The 19,068-nt window shown below is 38.0% G+C and overlaps 1 protein-coding gene across 2 annotated transcripts in view; it reads right to left on the bottom strand.

Annotated features, from left to right (window-relative positions):
• The window catches only part of GULP1 (GULP PTB domain containing engulfment adaptor 1), a 169,109-nt gene extending 159,568 nt beyond the window's left edge, over window positions 1–9,541 (bottom strand). The window contains exon 1 of one of the 2 annotated variants that reach the window (XM_062002897.1): window positions 9,433–9,541. The gene's annotated coding sequence lies outside the window, so the exon portion shown is untranslated. Of the gene's footprint in view, window positions 1–9,156; window positions 9,248–9,432 lie in introns of those variants that run through there. The other variant, XM_062002898.1, reaches the window with a different exon arrangement.
• Between the last annotated feature and the right edge of the window lie 9,527 nt (window positions 9,542–19,068).

Here is a 19,068-nt window from a genome sequence, read left to right as displayed (position 1 = left end):
TCCCAGATTCCTCCAGGAGTGGGGTTTGGAAAGAAGTTAAGGTTCAGGCAACAAGTATCACAGATGAGGAAATTCTTACCAGAGGACCAGCGGCCAACAAAGACATAAGGATACACAGAGTGTATGAAACATACAGCATCTGCCCAAAAAGTTTCTGTTTTCAGAGTCTCAACAGGAATAAGCTTTCTACTGCATTTTAAATTATCACCTTGGCCAGTAAAAGCAGCTACACATTTCACTTCATCTAAAATCTCACATATTACAACTTCAGAATTATTCACTTTCCCCACACAATACAATCTCTCATCTCCATTAGCTCTCTGTCATTTTCTGCATCTGGCTTTGAGTAGGTACATAAATTCTGTTGCACCTATTTTAATCAGTTTTTAGTGACTACATTTCTTTCTTTAGAGATCAAGAAATAAAGACTGCATTGCTGCTTTATTTATAAAATTTAGGAATTTTTAAGTAAACAAAACTGATTACTGTGAATTTATTCTCATATTAAATATAGACAATCTGTAAACATGTTCTAGTTCAACAGAAAAACATTTTCTCTTAGGGTATCCCTTACCAGTTCAGGCTCAAGCTTGGGAACAAACAAGTAAGTCTCCGCAAATTGTTCACTAAAGCACATCAATCTTTTCTGAATGTGGTTTTATAATTCATGGTGCAAATTATTCTGCATTTTGAAAGCAGATAAAGGACATCAGTTATATTGGGAGCAAGTTGTAGCATGTGTATTAGTGTGTATTCATGATTGCAACCAAATACAAAATGCTCACCATAAAATAATCTATATTGTATACACTGCCTTATTTCTTAGTCATCTACTTAAAAAAAGATGTCTACATGAAACATGTTACCATGGCATCATATTATTGCTAAGTAAAATCCCTCAGAAAATCCAAGTACAAAGGAGAAAGACCAAACAATGTGACAATTTTCTATCAACTGCTGTGGATAAGGACCAGCCATTCCCTGCTGTACTTGGTGTAAGACTGCAAAGTAAGCACACATATAATACAGAATACAGTGCATGAAAGTAGTTTCTCAAAAGTCTAGCACACCATCCTTGCCTACTGTGATAGAGACATTCTCCTTCCTTGCTGCAGGAATGCCATTTTTGCAGTAAAACAACTATTGTTTTGCCAATCTGTATAAAAGCAAATACTAGCATTTTTCTAAGAGAAAGTATCAACACTGCTGTCAACTGTCCTTCAGTTTCCCAACAGATTACTACACTACCTATGTAGACTGTGCTTGCTCTGTGAATTTTAAACACTGGCTGATTTGCCATGTCTGTAGCCATCAGCTGTCTAATATCATCCCAGACAAAACCAGTATAAAGAACTACAGGTCACATCCAATGTTACCTGTGCCAACAGTTGTGGATATTACCAATGCAAGTAGGTTATTCCATACTTCGTAGCTGAAATGTCACCTAATGATTCCTATTCAAGAGATACTCTTTGTATTGTAGAAAATCACTAAATACAAAACCAGTCCTGCAGTTCAATAGATATATTCAATATCCTCAGACATAAAACATGGGCCATGAAACTGATGCCTCAGGAAAAAGTATTTAATCTCGCAAGAGAAAACAATAAACAGCTCACATGCTTTTAGAGCTTACATTTGCTGTTAATGACAGACTACTTCTGATAAACATAGGAGTTGCAAGTCAGTATGGCCAGGTTAAACCCTAGCTTGCAGTTTCTGCCCTCTCTCAGTGCTGAAGCAACGGTCTTTGAGAGAATTGAAGCTGGGAACTATAAAGTTCCCCAGTTCCTTCTCTCAGACTGGTTGATTTCTCTAAGAAGTACAATTTCAAACCTGTGGGGACTAAGCCAGAAATAGAGCTCCCATCGCAGCATGAGATGGGAAGGGAGGTCGTAGAATAATTTTTACAAGCTGGAATGCTTCTAGGTGAGCTGACCCTAATGCTTTTTTTTTTTTTTTAAATAGACTCGACTTCAGAGAGTTGCAATAAATTGTAATGATATCAAGCAATTTTATGACAATGACAACTTTTTAAAGTAGCTGTGTAAGAAAATGTTATTTTACATCCTGCTTTCCCAGTCATATACTTCAGCTCAGCTCCATTAATTTGTTGCCTATTTAGTGTGTTGTGCTGGTAAAAAACGTGTGAAAACAAAACCAACAAACTTTCATTACAAAAAGATGCATAAAGCACTGCATTGGTAGTTTCATTCTTTCATTCAGTTAGGTGAAATCTAGAAATTGTCTCTTTCAAGAACATTAGCATTACACACACTAATGTTTCAGTTTAGCAGTGTTGACATACTGCATTTCACACCACAAAACACAGCAGAAGCAAGCAATTAAGTGCAATTACTGTATAGCACAGAAAGATAAGAGAATTAGTAAAACCGCCAGCTGCAAAATTTGTTGGAAAAGGATTTCTTCCATCCTAAGCCTATTTGCACAACAGGATAAATTGAATATTGAAAGAATATATAACTTACAATATTAGCAATGCAATTTTTAGGCTGCTTGAATCAAGAAAAAGATTGTTCTGATCTCAGGACGTTCAAGACCTTTGTGTTTACAGATCCACAGTACACTGCTGTAAAGCTTACACATGTGAAACAGATTAAGGGGCATAATGGTGGGGGTGAGTCTCTCAAACTATTTTCTGCTGGCCACGTAGTCCCCTGGTATTATTCTCTGTCCTAAGTAAAGATTCACTATCATATTAGACCATGTACACTTTACCTCTCAATATTAATTATTACTGACGTTTTCTGATGTTATTTTAACTACAGTTACTCTAAAATAGGTATGACTTGTGCACATCATACCCTCCAATAGGAAGCCACCATTTATCTCTAACCCAGCTGCCTACTGCATCGGAAATGATGATTCCTTCAACTTATAAAGTGGGAAGCAGAAGAAAAAAAATCCACTAGCATTTACTATTTTCAAGTCTAGCAATGAAACTCCTTTGACTTCAGCACATGAACAAGCTATCACAACCATCGGCAGAAGTCTGTTGTTACATCTCCATATAAACACAGATTAAAATGAAACATTTTTACTATTATTTTTCTTAAGACTGAAGTGTCTAGATCTGCAGAAGCTCAGACACTGTGGTGCCATCATTCATCATCTGTTTTTCTTGAAGACCCAAGTCCTGAAATTTTGAGCTTGTATTAAATCCTGTTTGCAATAGAAAATGTTTCAGATCTATGCAGTTGCAAAAAAAAAAAACCAACCCCAATGAAACTGTAAAGGAGGAAAAGAATATTAAATGTTCAAAAAAGACAAAGATTGTGGTATTTTAGATCTCATTCTTTTATAACATTTTTGCTAGGGAACCTGACTCATAATCTTTGAATGTATACAGCTGCCAACACAGTACGTAGGAAGAAAACACTACAGACAGCACATTATCTGCACCGCAAGGCATTTGGAAAGATGGTCTGGACAAATATTAAGAAAATAAGTTTGAGGACATACCAAACTTTTTAAAACAACTTCTAACGTTATTGGCATGCAAAGATGACTGCCGTTCCAAATAACATTTGGAGGTGTGATTGCAGGAAAAAAAATCATCTTTTATTGGGAACACAGTCCTTTATCTATGCTGATTACCTCACTTCTGTTACATGTTCCAGAAGATTTCACAATATATTAGGAAAAATTGCTGTTGTTTCAAGGTGTATCTTCTTTAAAAGACATATACACACACAAAAATTAAAACCTCTCAATCTGACACAAGAGAAAATACATTAATACTAGGAGTACCTTTATGCATAGGAAAAACAATCGTTACACACGGCAACACAGAGAAATTGTCAGCACTAGCAAAGCACAGCCCAGATGGCACAGACTGCAGCTGTGAAGAAACCAGCTCTATCCACTTTAAGGAGAATCAAAAGACTTCAGGTGAGAACAGGCAACCACCACCATTCCAACCACCTTTCCCCACTGCAGCAGTATGTTATCCCAGCCCTTCATCTAGTGGAAACAAAGTTTGATTTTGCATAAACTGCTGAGAACTCTGAAAAAACTTTTAAGGACTACAGGGATTTAGAGTGTCCTAGATCATTTGGAAAGTACAATGTTTAAGTTGCTAATGGCCCATTCTGCCTAGAAGGAACTAAAGATGTAACATCTGCATTTAAAAGGAGAAAAATGAAAACAGAATAGACTATTAAATGTCACAGCAGGTAATAGTAAGGATTCCATTTTGCACACAGAACTTCTACTGAGTTTTGCCTTTGTCCAAGACTGCTCCCATTAAAATTAGAGGGATAGAGAGAACAGGGAAAGAATGAAAAAAAAAAAAAAACCACATTAAAGATTATGAATAGTTTCAGAGAATCCAGCTACCCTCAAAAAACGATATAATCTAAAAATAATAAGTAGGAACTTGAATGCAGTTTTAAACCTTTTCATATTATCTTTGGAATTATTAGAAGATCAAAGCGCATTGGAGAGTAGGCTGTTCTATCTATAGCTGTTCCCAGGTACTAGAGTACTCGCATACCCCGCCCCAATAAAGCAATACCGCATGCTAGAAACGGCCAATTGACCCTTTTAAAGGCCAAAAGATTTGCTGAAAAGTCACACATTTTTTCAAAACAGAAGTATTATTTACTTGAATTGGTCAGGATCTTTCTACAGCACAGGAATAACCAGACCATCCAAAGAATTGCAACAGATTACAGTTCTACTTTCAGGTGACAAACTCCCAAATTGCAGCAATTTCCTCTTACTGTCATAGAGCTAAAAATGTAACATTGAGCCAGCTGCAGTCTCTGCTCTGACCAGTGAGTGCATTAAGAGACTTATTTACCAAGATGCAGTTGTGCAAACTTGAGCAAGGCAATGGTGTTCATCAGGTATCACTGACAGAATAAACTGAAAACTATTTGGCTGCACAGATGTTTCTCAATCTTTTTAACCACAAGTGAGAGAGAAAATGGAAAAAACCCAGCCCAATTCTTGGAATAAAACCTGAATATGCAAGCTCAGAATTAAGACATGGAATATACACAGTACTGAGTAGAATATACAGTATATACTAATAAGCTGAGTAGGTCAGACCCTGGAGTTAAAATAACAAACATGATCTCTCAATGCCTGTCCTTCAAAATAGAAAATCTTTTTGCAGAAGTTAAAGAAATCCATTACGTTAATCTAAGGGGCTTTCCAGTACTTCTTTGCCATATTATCAAGTAGCTTGGATGAAACCATAGGCATTACTAAGTCCAAGCTATGCTTGCTCCAGTGAGAGCTTACTACTTAGATGGCTATTGGAAACTCAGATCTTGTCTCTTCTACAGAAATGTTTGCTTCATTAAGCTACAAAATTCTACGTTTGCTCTTTTTTTGCCTAATATGTAATTATACCAAGAAAAGCCCCTCATTTTAATCTGAGGAAATTAAATTTTAATATTTTAATCCAGTACCCTCTCTTAGCTTGTTGATTAGAACATCTGCTTAAACTGGCAGAGGGGAAGAGGAATGAAAATGTAAATTCTTTCCTGGGAATTCATGTTGAGCTTCCAACTGGATAAATTCACTACTGAAATCTTGGATAAAATCTATGTGATAAAATCGCTTTCCTCTTCTGGTCTACAGTTTAGTGTAACAAACATGTTTTGAAACCATACAGCAAAACAAGGCATTCCAGATGACCTGCTTATTAAATAGGGTGGAGCTGTAGCCTAGGTAGAAAGCATTTTTAATACTTAAGAGCTATTACTGACCATTCCCAGAGTTCTTTCAGTGACTCTGGGCAAATGAAATGGCACAGACAAGGTCTACACTTGCATATCTAAGGCTGAAAGTGTGGGCAATAACTCACTGTACTGCTACTACTGCATTTTTCCATTCCTGCTAGGTCACGGGTATATGCCTTGAGGATAGATCACAGAATTACAAGTAATTGAGTAAATACAGTACCTCCTTCCTCCTGCCCCTAACTACCACAGGCCATAATGATAACAGTTGGCTATTCTGCAACATCAAATCCACAACAGTTTGATGTAGCGTTTAAGTCATGGGGCAAAATACCGACAGTGGGGTTGTGAAACTAACTGTACGAAAAGAGATTGATCTTAGGGATTTAGGAGATAGGCGCAAAGAACTGGCTTCCATTGGGAACATGAATATTAACAAATATAGCTATATGAAAAGTTATACACTGAAGGTAAGAGGAACAAAGACAAAGTTTTTAGGTAGCTGTGCAGAGAGACTGTGTATTCTACTGTTTGTTCTTTTCTGGGATATAATCTGATTTCCTCAAGGCACTTATCCTTTAAAAATCAGACTACATTAATAAAAAAAGGGGATAGAGAATATATTTATTTGTGCCCAATTAGCGTATTCTTATGTAACAAGTCCATTAATCCATTCAGGATTTTTTTTCTTGAGAGCAGATTTACTTGAAACACATCCTCAACCTCTGCCACACATTTCACCTTTGAAGTAAATGAAAATTCTAAGGGAGCAATTTTTGTGAAATGAACCTTGAGAACTTTTCAGCTCTTGGTGTGCTACTCTCTCTCTCTTGAAAAAACGGACAGAATTAGAATCCCGCCACAAGTGGTATTAGATACGTCAACAATTCAACTACATGGTAGTTAATTTTTTTTCTCTTTCAAGTTATGTTAATACCCCAGTTCAAGCCAAAGTTGGCCTTTAATTATTTCATGTGATAGTTCTAATTACGTTCTTACAACATATTCAAGCAATACACTCTTGAGGGATTATCTCAAGAGGAAAAACTAATTCTATAATTATAATACAAATGCCTGTTTATTGTACTTGACCTCTCACATTCTTCATATAAGTCTTTTGATTATAGTTTTTAGAGCACCCAGTAATATTTACAATGTTGTACGAAGACACACATGCAGACACACTGCTATTGAATCATGAGATGTAACCTTGCTTATAGGCAAGGGACCTAACAAATTACGTCAATAAGCTTGTACAGGAAATTCTGAAACATCACATCAAGTGAGTATTTGGCAAAGCAGTAGATGCCCAACCCTTGAACTCTAAAAAGAACCTCGAAAAGATTACAAAGTGGTCTCCAAAGTCTAAGGAGTTTGCACAACAAACATTCATACTGCCCTCTCTTGCTAAGTACACCTTCCTCCTCTCCAGTCCTCTAGTATGAGTTTTGTATTTCCCATATGATGTAAAATGCTTTACACAGAACACCTTATTGCAGTTCACTGCTGCAATCTAGCATTTTCTCCATTTTTTCCCTGACACCAAAATCATTTTCTGTACTCATCACTTGCAAGACATGGCCAATGTTAGCTGGATCACATCCAAGACTGTCATCCTTACTTGTCAGGCAACCTGATTTGTACTTTGTTCTGCTTATTTCCAGTCTATTTTTCACTGATGTCTTTGCCACTCTAGCTCAGCTAAAAGCACAAACCAAACTGCTCTCTTGCATCCTTCAAGACTGTGCTATAATTCCAAGGCTTGTATTCCATAAATTGCTCACTCTATTCAACCTCTTCACATAAATATGTCTTCAAGGAAGTTATAATTGGTAATACATCCATACACTTAAAAATCAAACGCGTACCAAAAAGTGTAAGGTGTATAATCACGAAATTAATGCCCTTTTTAGCTCCATGTGGATGATGTCCAAATATCAGAGGTTGTCTCTGACACACTGCTACACAACAAATCAATGAAGCAAATCTCTAATTACGAGGCAAACTTTTCTGTTCATTTTGAATTGACATAAAAACAGAAGCTTGACCTTCAAAACAATCTTTTTTCCCCCTCAAGTGAATTGTTTTATCTACTATTGTAAGCAGCAGAGGTTAGAAGCTCTGAAGTAATTTTTTATCAATAATGATACCTTTGAACTCCCATAAAGTTATGAGTTGGTCTAACATATAGAGGAGAAAAAATCACAGAAAATATAGCAGTATTTCTATAAGGACAGGTTCATACTTACATAAAGTGAAAAATGGATGCTTCTTTATATTTATACTGAGTAGATTAGATGTACTGCTAAAACATTGTGTAAGTATGTACACACATTGAATGCACCTTCATAATCACCTTCATGTATGGCTTGCTTTCCACTTTATTAGGTTTAATGCCTTTTAAATTATGTCTACATAAAGATGACTTCTGAAAAACTTAAAACTGCAATGAAACTCTAGGAACTAAAAATTTTAAAAGTAAGAGTTGCATAAGATTTGAATTGGAAATGTAACGACTGTCTTAAGTTCAAAAAAGACCCCAGAAATCCAGTTCTTTGGAAGAAGGGAAAATCCTTTGTTTGAAAAATACAATTAACCTCTACAGGCCCTTGATCGACTCGGTTCCTTTCGATACAAGCAAGGACGATGAAATTAAACGTGCAACACAGTTCTCCGGAGGCTTATGGAAAAGCATCACACAGCTTTCAGGCCCCTTCAAAGTGAGTATTTCTCCTGAAATCACCCTCGCCCAACTCCAAACCCACGGCTGCAGTCCTTGGTCAGATTTCACTTTTCTATTCATAGAACGATCCGACAAACTACTCCAGTACTCCACCTTCCCAATACTCGGCTGTTACACGGAGTTAAAATTAACTCGGTGTTTTGGGTCTGTCTGCGAGTCGAAGATCCTCCCTTGTAAAACAATTGCGCGTTCATCAGCCTCTACGGCGAGCTCGGCTCGCCGCCCAGTACTGCCGAGCTACCGCGGCTAAGCCCTCAGAAGGAAAACAAAACCTTGCCTCAGATAATGGTTTTACTGTACTTACTAAGAAAAGAAAAAAACAAAAACAACTCAGAATGAAAGGCGTTTGATTACTTTCAGCTACTTGACATTCAAAACACCCTAAAGCACGAGTAGAGGCCCTAAGACCTTTCGCGTTTCAAGTTACGAGAAGCAAATAGCTGCAAACTGCACCCCCCTGCAAGTTTCGCGGGCGCGCCGTTAGTGCAGTGAGCACTGGCCCTGAGCTGGCAGACAGGTACGGCCCACCAAAGCCCACCGGCACCGCCGCTGCCCGCGGGACAGGCATGCCTCGACAGGCAAGCACGTCTGTCCCGCCGCCAGCATCGCTCCGCCGGTACTCACGCAAGCCCCGGTACTCATGCCGCTCCTCTCCGCAGTGCCGGTGCCGGCCCCGGCCTGCCCGCCTCGCCTACTCACCCTCCGGCTGCGAAGTTGCCAGCCAAGGGCAGCAGCTGGTCAGCCAAACCCGGGGCAGCCGTGCCCCTGCGGCGATCAACAGGCGCCCAGACCCTCCCGCCCCGCTGCCGCTCGTCACTCGCACCGCAGGACCGGCGGGGAACAGTGGGCTGCGCCGTCCCAGGGAGGGACGGGGAGGAGCCCACACCACCACCTCGAGACTCTGCCACGCACATAAGCCGAACGCCTTCGGTGTACGGGGCCCCGCGCCGCCCCTCGGAAAGGAGCGCCGCGTACCTAGTAAGGTGATGAACACCGTCGCGCTGCCGCGCCGGCACACGACGCCCGCCTCGGCCCGCTCCCGCCTGAGCCTCGGAGAAAGTTTCTTGACGTCAGCGCGGGCAGGCGGGGGAACCCGCCAGCCTGCCGAGCTCGCTGCCCGCCGAGCCGGCCCGCGCCGCCAGTGCTCCCGAGCTCCCCCTGCCTTCCGCCGGCGCCTCGCGGCGGCGGCAGGGGCGCGCCCGCGGTGCTCGGCAGGGGGCGCCGTCGCTGCCGAGCGCGAAGGGCGGCTGTGGGGGCCGTTGGCAGGCCCAGGCTGCACGCGCGGCGGGGCTGTGGGGCGAGGCGGACAACACAGCCGCGAGGGGGGGTGGCCCCTCGAGCAGAGGGTCAGTCTGTGACGGCGTCGGCGGTAGCGCAGTTTCCCATTCCTCCGCCTTTGGGTGAGTGGCCGGGAGCTGGCCCAGGCCGGGGCCTCTGAGCGGTAGGAGGTTTTCCCCGTGGCTGATGCAGGGAGGGCAAACTGATTCAGCCTCCCATCTCCTTGAGGATGGGGAGTAGGGACTAAGGAGGAGACATGGACCATAGATGCCCTTTAGTTGAAGGCTCGTGGCAAATGGTTCACCTCTTAGCTCAGAGGCCAGCAGCATGGCCTAGAAGGGGAACAGAACAGGCTGCTCATGCCTGAGCAAGAGTCAGCTGCTTGTGGCTGGGATAGAGTTAATTTTCTTCATAGCAGCTGGGAGGATGTCCACACGTCACCTGGCATCTTATTTTAATTCAGCCTTGTCTTGAAAGTGATGAAGCAAAGGGGAGGAATAAAAAAAGGTGTATTTGAGAGAGGAATACAAGTTAGTTGCTCTGCCTTAGTCAAGGAAACATTTTCTGTGACATTTTGTCAGGGAAAAGAGGTTAGGCACACTTCCATAGGTCTTGGGTAAATCTGTAGTGAAAAAGACAAGTGTTGTGGTAGGGTATGGCTGTGTAACGTCATTCTGACTTTGAAGGTGTCTCTGGCATACCATCACAATTAAAATTTATTTTAGAAACACCGGAATAGGGGAGAAATACAAGTTATGGACAATATATGTCCTGGAGAAAGGCGAGGAATTCATGTTTGCCATATTTCTTTTATTCTTGGTGGCCTTCAGTCATAGGAGTGCCAGGAAGGGGGCATGTTGTGTCTTTGGAAAGGCAGGAAACCCATATTTCATTTCTCTACCTCATTAGGTTTTTCAGAGCACAGTGAAAAATACCCTTAATTTTTCATTAACAGATAAACCTCAAGAATATGCCATTTACAGACCAGAAACAAACGTGTCACTGAAATCAAAGCAAGGATGTTTGTCTTTAGAAGGTATTTTCTTCCTTATTTTAAAGGCAAGATGGAAAACAATTTAGAGTGGCAGTTTATAGGTAGTAGAAAGATCATGACAAAAAATCTGAAGGGTAGGAGTCAAGAGCAGGCAGCTCTTTAAATCAGTAAGCCGTAGGTGATTTTATGCATAGATATGAATTGTTTAAAAAGTGTGACTGCCTTTTTCGTTCATAACTAAAAATCCTCCAAAATACATATATGAAAACAAACTAAATTAGTAGTAAATATGTCTGCTCTAGAGATTATTATAAAGCTTTTGAAATCAGCTCATTCTCTTCCTCAGAGGAAACATACCAACTTGGAGTGGCTGGACTCTGTGATCTTAAAGGTCTTTTCCAACTATAATGATCCTATGATCATCTTAGAGTTACATGTAAGCTTTACTGACAAACTAACAGGCTATGAAGCAGTTGCAGAGGACCATGGTGTACAAAGTTGAGACTGCACTGGAATCATCCCACCTGAATTCTAAAAGATGAATAGAAATTCTGAGAAGGAAGGAAAATGGAAAACACATTGGGGGAAGTCATGTGGGAATTATATTCTAGATAATACCACAGACAGGAATTGTTTGGAGCACCCAGAAAATAAATCTTTCTGGAAAATCAAAAAACAAAACAGAACACCCTAATAAACCTGTCTTTACTGCAATATTAAGACAATTGAAGAACTCTCTTATCTGAGCAAAACACTCTCGATTCACAGCTGATACCTGACTCGTCAATACACAAAACTTTTTTGTTGCTGTTGTTAACTGACTGCGACTCTCATACACACTTTCATAGGGTCTTGTTGGAGGCTGACAACTTTATCACATTTGTGTTCTTAGCCTTTTGTGCCTGTCAACAACAGCGATAGGAAGGATGGAAAGAGGTAATTTATGAATTCTGTTCAATCATGGAAGAAAAATAAAAATAATTGCTACCAAGAACCTTGGGGTTTATGAGTTTGCCAGGAATAAAAACAGACTGATCTCATCTATCACAAGTTTGACTTGTTTATTGTTAATAAATATTTGGACTTTGCCTGCTTTTCGGTTTTGTGTGATTGTTTTTTTTCAAGGAACAAAGTGTTGCAGATACACAGTTATTTTAGTTAACTTATCATTACAATAAGTAGTCAAGCACTTGTTAAGCACTTCTTAATCATCTAGTAATGGTTCAGTCGATTAGCTAAACACTTGCAAATAACTCAAACACCTATTGATTAAGTAGGTATTCATTTCAATCACATAAGGATCAAACTGCAAGAGTTACATACCACACCTGATAGGGACCTGTTACCTTAGCCAGGAGACCCTTGTAAATGTATTTGTTAGGTTACCTCAGCTGTTACCTTAGTTGTTACTAAAACAAAGGGACTGATATCTTTTTTTGACCAATCACTGTGATTTTGGAAATTTTATGATACTTAGGAACCAATCAAGGTAAAGGGCAAAATTAAGAAATGGACATTTTATGCATGTTTTTGTTGGCAAATGTGTTTCTTTTGTTTGAGGTGTATAAAAACCCTGAAAATTGTAACTAACAACGAAGCATGTTTGGAGGAGCTATCCCCTGTGTTTTCCCAGCACTGCATAATAAAGAAGTACGTGCTTATCAGCATTCCTGTGTATATAAGTTTTTCGTCAACAAAGGCAGTTCATGTACTACTTGCTTAGGCAAAACAACAGTTCATTTCAGTATCAGGAAGCAGCACCACGTGTTTGTCATTTCATAACATACATCCAGAGTTGGCCTTTGTTGTCTGTATGTATACTCAAACTTCTTCACTAAGTGTACTGTTTTTAATTTGATTAGACAAGCTGCAGTCTAGTTACTAGTTGGCATCTCAAAGTTTTGATATATCTATTATAAATATTTATTTGTAAAGCTGCAGACTCCCTTACATGTTGGTATAATTTTACTAAGATTCAGTATAATTTTTACTCAGTAGGATTTTAATAAATATCTAATAAAGGTCAGTAGGTCAGTCACAGCAGCAAAGTAAAGCACACAGTAGGCAAACAAAATATTTTAGCTACTGAAGTATATGTTTCCTTCAGTTTTTCAAAGGTGATTCAGAAAGAAAATAGAATTAAAGTAACTTGAAAATTCTTTTAGGGTACCATAGCAAATTCTTCATCAGAGAAGTTTACAAATTAAATAAGAGAAAAAGGTGGTTTTTCAGTTACCATTTTTCTCTGACCTCCACTATGTTAAAAGAGATCAGGGTAGCCATTTTAAATGCAATAAAAATATAAGTATAGAATATGTTACTTCAGGAAAACACATTTTTCAAAGTCTCTTTGGCATGCAAATTTTTCTTAAAAAGTGAGACATACAAGAAAAAATAGTACATTAGAAGCTTCATACGTCTTCTGAGATATATTTTCAACACAATATGTATGGTAGTACTTAAATAAAAGGAATGTAGAGCAAGAGTGGTTTTAACTTAAATGCATATTAATTGAAGGAAATAGAAGAAAGTGTGATTTATTTTACTTTCATTTTTTCCATCAACAGTGACAACCTAGGGATGGAATTATAACAGTATTTGACACGAAAATTAGAGCAAATATATGAACTCTAGCATTAGCACTTCATCTTAACTATTGATTTGGGGGATCCAGGAACAAAAAGAACAAGAAAAATTACTTCCCTTGTGGTCCCTCAAAAGCTAAAGCGGACGAAGTCAGGTCATTACTGGTGCTATCATTCTTGAATGTTGGGAAGAAGTTGAGCAAAGAACCTGGCACACAAGAAATGGAGAGAGGATACCCAAGAAAGAAGAGAATCACATTCATAAACACATGCTTGCACCTTGGCTCCTTACGGAAATGGATTGCGTTTGTTCTTCTCATGAGGTAGTGAATGTCAGTCTTGTAAACAGATGTAGTGAAGACTGAGTCAAGATAATAGAAAACGAGTGAAAGCAGTTTAATCACTGTTCATTTAGATCTGGACCTATGCTGAAATCCAAGAGTAAATGTTAATCATTTGGACCAATTTACCAGAAAAGGGTTACTAGAAGGAACAAATATTCAAGTATTGCACCAATTACAAAACCTGAATAGTTTTACCTACCCAGCAAACAGTCTCACCTCACATAGACAAAAACTGCCTAGCATTACTCTGCAAAGATGTTAAACAAGACATCAAAGTGATCACCATTCAGTCTTATGAAGAAACATTACCAGGGAAGATTTCACTCCTGATTTCATATTTAACTCCTAGAGCTTTTAATACTGTCATAATGGTATAATGTACATTCCCATTTTAAGTTTTCCTTACTTCAGAGAACTGTTAATGTCACATTGTAAACAAAAGTCGCATTCCCACATTGATCTTCAGATTATGTAAAGGAGTTCCATTTCAATTGCAGGAAAGACATCATTAGTGCGATCAGTTTCCATATCAGAGATGGCAGAGGCCAAGAGGGCCTGGGTATCCAGACAACTAGTTGCCTACAAACCAGATAACAGCATCACTGTTGGTTATCTCAGAGTATTCTGGTCTCTTGAAGCAAACTGTGTAACATCATGTTACCTGAATTTTCACTGTGACAGTTGACCAAAAGCCTCTTTTGAGACAGGCTTTATTGAGAATGTATGATAAAGGCCTATATACACTAGTAGACATGGATGATATGGAGCAGGTTGGGAGAGGGAAGAACATGAGAAAAAGATATTTTGCCAGCTTAAGTAGGAATGCAGTCTTTTTCAAAGATTTAGGATTATTGACTCAAAAATCACAGTATTTCTTGTGTTCTCACATTTCTGTTTATGAAAGGATTCTTGCTGGATATTTAAGACTCTTTTTCCTCATTATTATGTTGTTACTGAGGCTTCTTACATCACTGGAGACAGAGCTATTACATTACTTTGATTTAGTATGTGTCATAGGCTAGTTTTATCCCAGTGTCTTAATTATTGAGTTGTTAAAGGAGCATCTTGTAAAGCAACAGTTAAAGCTGTGTAAAGCTATTTCAGGAAAATAGTCTCAGATGAGAAAAAAACCAAATGTCAACAATGCTCAAGTGTAGGTAGTGGTGAAGCTGACTGATCTGTTGTTGATTAGCATAAGCCTGAGCATGAGTGACGTCATCTAGATGCACCTGCTTTATCAGAATTGTTGGGTTAGATGATCTCTACAGGTCCAATCCCTACCATTCTATTATTCTATAATATCAGCTAGCAATGTCTCTGAAGAGGAAGGTCCTCTGACATAGCTCATAACAATTTCCATCACAAAAGGAGTCAGTCTCTGTATCACTGAAGCTTTCTGTAGAAGTATGTAACATTAAGAGTACTGTAGCCGTGGTATTTCCTAAATAGAAAAGCCTATTTTCTTGTGGAACTTCAGACTAATGGTAATGATATATCTTGTGTCTCCAAAGCCAAGAGCAAGAACCAGACTTAGGAAATTTAATTCTAAAGTTTTGAGAAAAGGAAGAAGCAACAGAGAATTTTTGTTGAAAATAGAAGGCTACTATGTAGTATTCTTTGCAGATAAAAATGCAAGATGCATTTGTATTACTTTTTCTGAGCCATCTTTGAAGTGTGTCAGAAAGTTTACTAAGGAAATTGTTTGATACAATCTATGTTGCTTACTCCATGACAAAAACCTAGAATAATAAGCCTAGAACTGAACCATACCCTTAGCTTTAGACAGAAGTATAAAAGAAATCACTGTCCTCTACAGTACATATGACCATGAGTTTTAAAACCTGCCTGTTAAAACGGTGCAACAAAAATGTACTCAAGGGTGCCTAAACAAAGTGAAATTTTGAGTCACATCTCATTGAATTTGCAAGGATTTTTCTTGTCAATTACAGAAAAAGTAATGATATATCAGTAAAATATTTTTACAAGAACATTTTTTTTTCTAAATAGAAAAAAAATAATCTGTTTAAAGCCTTTGCATTTAGGGCTTTTCTTGGAAGAAATGTTATGACGCCAGTTGAGCTCTGGAAGACTCTAAACCCTTGACATAAACACTGCAGCATTTGTCGACAGGTAAATTGGCAACCAAAATCTTCAAAGCAATATAGCCTATCCAATATTTAGCCTATCCGAAATAGCTTTTCCAAGACCTCACAAAAGCTAAGAGTTATTTGAAGCCTTTAATCAATGCCGTGAATATTTTATATGCCTGTCTCAACCTTGACTTTATTTTCCTTTACTTCTTTCCCATACATAATACTTCATTCTACTTTATACAAGACTGGATGTAGAAGCATGTGCATTTAAGGATGAGTTTTAGCTATTGACATTAAGAACATTTCACCAGACTGTGATTTACATCTAAGACTATATAAGTGATGAATGTATTTAATATGCAAGTTAAAAGCTCCACATAGAACATAATATTGAAGAGTTGCAAGAGACAAGAAATCTGGCAATACTGGTAGAAGGCTAGAAGGAGGATAAAAAAGCTGAAGACAGCACATGGTTAATATTGAAACAAAGGACCTAATGCTGGAAATAAACCCATGTTATACAATATATGTTTGAACTGCAGGAGAGGAAATGAATAGCCAATTACAGCTGCACTGTAGCTGAAATTCTGGAGCGTAATTATCTACATTATTTGTGTTCTTCAGAAAGGAACTCTTCTAGTTGACTGTGTCATCATTTTAAAAAACGCTTGTCCCCATTATGGTTTGTTAATACTAGGAAAATTGACACATCTCTTGCTCATTCATTTTTCATAGGGAAAACATGTTTTTTACCCAAGTTTAATACTATAAATATTTTTATATACACCCTTCATCCTGGGATATACATTTTGGGAAAGCAGAAAGTGTCATTAATATCTTCAATTAGTTGTTCCATCTAAGATTAAGAATCCTTGGTGAATTCCAGACAAGTTATCTTCTTACGTAAAGCAATAGGAATAAGCATCTCTCTGGAGTCTGGGATTAATGATTGCCTGATTCTGGTAAGGAGTTCTTCAGAGCTGGCAAAAAACAAGTATCTTCAAGCAAAGAGAACAGAACACCACTTTTAAATTGTAAACCAACCCCTGAGTTAGCATCTGCAAGTAGAAGCTTTGAGAAGACTTGTTCAAAAGAGTTGAATTAACTTCCATATTTTCCTCTAAACGTTAGATACAGAAGTGAGAAATGAACTATAGAATTATTTCCAAATTGACAATTGACATATGTGATTTATGAACACCTTCACAAGTCTTAAATGCTTTCATCTAATGCAAGTTCACACATTTTGATGGCTACCAGACCATAAGACTTATCTGTTATTCTCTGCTAAACATTTAAAACTCTGACATTTTTTCCGTTTCCGTGGTAGATATCTACCATTGAATTGTTAGTGGGTTGGTCTTTCCATAGTAATCCTTCTTATCCTCACTTTATGGTGAAAAATAGCTCAGCCTGTAGACAGCTTGCAAATGGACTTGGATGTTGGGGGTAAAATTAAACTCATTTAAAAGCTCATAATGCATTATATAAAATAAAGCAACTGGTGAAAGGAACTTGTGCAATTGAGAACTTTAAAACATGTCGCAAAATCTACCTGTAACTGATACCATACTGCACTCTCAAGTAAATGTATTGTCTGTCTTTGAATTGTAACTCTTAGAAAACCAAACTAGTCTTTCATACATATGCTTTCAACAGTCCTGTAGATGTGCCTCTAGTTACGGAGATGGCATTCCTTTGGTCAGAAAACTGGTTTCCTCTTCCAGAATATAGTTAGCATTGCTGTTAAAGTTATGTTCATGACAGTGATCTTCAGATGCTTTTAATGAAAACAAGAAGTTAATGAATAACAACAACAAATAAATAAATGACAAATAAATAAATAAATGAATGAATGAATAAAAGAAATTAAAGTAGTATACATTTCCCAGAATTTCTACCCTATGTGGTTCTACCTCTGAAATAGCTATTGTCTAAAACTAACTTGAAACTTGTCAGGCAAAAAGCCCAGCTCAGCATTCTAAAGAAGTGCCATTGAGAGTGCATTTAGAGATTATATGTAATTGTAGAGTACAACACTTTACCTGAAAGTTCAAAAATTGCTGTGATGAAGCAGCATTTTAATACTGTGGTAAAAATTCATTCAAGATAAATCTTTATCCAAAACTCCTACATCCCCCTAGTGAATATTTAACATTCAGCATATCTCAAAATGGAGCCTAAGCATCCCTTTGAGTAAAGAGTTGACAGAACTATGCTAATGCAACATGTTACTGAGTAAAATGCAGCAGTATATTATAGCTGTGCCAAAGACAAGAAGTTTTAGTTTTTCTGGATGCTGAACCTCGTAGAGTCTATTCATATAAGCATATGAAGGGAGAAAATTTACTTGGTTTTGATAATGGCATTAATAATGACTGATCAATCATGAGCCTTCTGTAATAAAGTATTTTTCTAACCATTTGCCTTTCACTAGTTAATATCTAGCAAGTAGATTTATTTTGGCATGCTAATACTTCCTGATATCAGCTCTCAAATTCTTACTTAGCTCTAAGGATCAAACACACACTTTCACATCCCCACACATGTGAATGGAGTGAATTTCTGGTATTGCTTATTTGGATACCTAACTCTCGGTAGCCCATCTATCCATATCAGTTGATAAAAAGAAATGATATTTGTTCTACCAAAATACAGTCTCAGTTACAAGACTGAGAATAAAGTTAAAGAAAACAAAAATAATGATATGTGCATCTGCTATCCATCTCCTTTCCTGTTTGTCACTTAAAATTTCTAATACATGTCTTGGCTGTGGAAATAAAATTAACAATTCACTACTTTTCCCTTCATTTGTTGACCACCTAATAGTTGGGATCACCTTCAAAATTTGCGAGAAGAATGGAAGCTGCAACTGGTAACAATACATAATAAAACAATAAAATGTTTTTATAAGAATTATGCATACTGTCAATTGTGACTACTTAGCAATCTGAAAGTATGAAATTTTCAGAGAGACTGTACATAAAAAGATGACTAAAATTTGGTATATAGAATGGCTTTTCTAAATTGCTTTTTTTCTACTTTAATATTTTCTTCCTGTTTCCCAAAATAAATACCAGATTGTTTTCCCTACTTAATATAGTTATCTTTTCCTTGAATAAACTTTGTTCTGTTGTCTTTTCATTATTTTTCTGAAGTCTTGGCCAACTCTGCACTCAATGCTATGTGATCTCTATTTTTTTTTGGTGATGTCTACAAAAACTTACATATTGCTATTGCAGCAGCTTACATGAACCAGCAACTTATTATGCCATAACCCAGACATGCTTTATTCAGAACAATCCTCTTAAGGCCAA

Source organism: Colius striatus, chromosome 9 (assembly GCF_028858725.1).
Source record: "Colius striatus isolate bColStr4 chromosome 9, bColStr4.1.hap1, whole genome shotgun sequence".
NCBI lineage: Eukaryota > Metazoa > Chordata > Aves > Coliiformes > Coliidae > Colius > Colius striatus.
This window is presented reverse-complemented; position numbering and strand designations above follow the sequence as displayed.